General features: G+C 52.5%; 1 protein-coding gene across 1 annotated transcript in view; it reads left to right on the forward strand.

Moving 5' to 3' along the window:
• Positions 1–1,199: 1,199 nt before the first annotated feature.
• FICD (FIC domain containing) overlaps positions 1,200–1,644 on the forward strand; it is a 5,806-nt gene continuing 5,361 nt past the window's right edge. Inside the window, exon 1 of the mRNA XM_027863003.1 lies at positions 1,200–1,286. The gene's annotated coding sequence lies outside the window, so the exon portion shown is untranslated. The remainder of the gene's footprint in view (positions 1,287–1,644) is intronic.

Here is a 1,644-nt window from a genome sequence, read left to right on the forward strand (position 1 = left end):
AAGCGCCTACTGTGTGCCAGGCCAGGAGCTCCACGTATCCCTGTTGTTTACCCAAGGGAACGTAAGCTCCCAGAGAGCAGGGACCGTCTCCTTTCTGTCCTGGCATTTTCCAGGACCTCAAGCACTGTGGGGTACACAGTAGACGCTTAATAGATTCCAGTTTATGGCTGAGCAAGTTCTGATATATGAATGTTATGGAATACTATTGTGCTATAAGAAACGATGAACAGGCTGACTTCAGAAAAACCTGGAAAAACTTGTATGGTCTGATGCTGAGTGAAGTGAGCGGAACCAGGAGAATGTTGTACACAGTAACAGCCACATTGTACGATGACTAATATTGATAGACTTAACCCTTCCCAGTAATACAAGGATCTAAGGCATCTCCAAAGGCCTCGTGATGGAAAATACTGTCCACATCCAAAGAAAGAACTCTGGAGTTTGAATGCAGATTGAAGTATACTATTCGCTATTTTTTTTTTCAGTTGTGTTCTATTTCCTCTTTCTGGTGGCTCCTCCTATGGGTTTTAATGCTTACTTAGAACATCACTAATGTGAAAATATGTTTAATAGGAATGTATATGTAGAGCCTATATCAGATTGTGTGCCGTCTTGGGGAGGGAAGTGGGAAAGGAGGGGGAGAAAAATTTTAATCTCAAAAGCATATGGAAGTGATTGTTGATAAATCAAAATAAATTAATAAAAAATAGATTTCAGTTTATTGAATGATGGACTGGTGGGTACATGGGAGAGTCGGATGGATGGACGGAAAGCCCTCGGGCAGCAGGAGCCCAGGTCTCGGCTCTGCATCAAGGAGTAGGAGCGCAGGGTGGGAGACCAGGGACCAGAAGCCCAAATAAACATCCCGCTTAAGCACCGGGGCGTGGTCCGCTGTGGTCTTAGCCCCGCCTCCAGCTCCTCTTTGACCAATGGGAGGGTGCTAAGCCACACCGCCCCTTCGAAGCCCCGCCCCCTTTCTCTGACAGTCTTTGGGCCCCAACGGAGCACCCGCCTGCGCTATGACTATTGGCTGCCGCTGACGGAAGATGGACTAAGGAAACAGCCAATGGAAGCCCCCCACGGAGAGTTTTTCCCGGGGAAACTTAGCCGGGAGAGTAAAACCGGAAATGGAAGTGACGGACGGGTGGAGGTGGCCAACCAGGAACGGGGATCGAGACTGTGGGGCGGGAGCAGAACTAGGCAGACTCAGACTGCCGGGCCAAAACTGGTAGAGGCAGCTGGGACCCTGGGGAGCTGAGCGGAAGCCGGGGCAACGGGAGCCACAGGTGAGGTGGGGACGGGGGCCAGGGAAGAGCGGGGGCCGAGGCTGGGAGCGGGCACAGAGTGGGGACGGGCCAGGGGACGGGGAGCAGGGGATAGCGCGCCGGGCCCCCTGGATGTGACATTCAGTGCTCCGGACCCCTCTGGATGTGACAGTGTGCCAGACCCTCCTGGGTGTGACGTTCAGTGCTCCAGGGCCCATCTGGCTGTGACAGTCAGTGTTCCTGGGGCCCTTCTGACTGCGACATTTAATGCTCTGAGTGTCCCTCTGGATATGACATTCAATGTTCCGGAGGCCCCCCTGGCTGTGACATTCAATGCTCCATGACCTCCTGGCTGTGACAGTCAATGCTCAATGACCCT

Source organism: Vombatus ursinus, unplaced genomic scaffold (assembly GCF_900497805.2).
Source record: "Vombatus ursinus unplaced genomic scaffold, bare-nosed wombat genome assembly UNPS02001287.1, whole genome shotgun sequence".
Classification (NCBI taxonomy): domain Eukaryota; kingdom Metazoa; phylum Chordata; class Mammalia; order Diprotodontia; family Vombatidae; genus Vombatus; species Vombatus ursinus.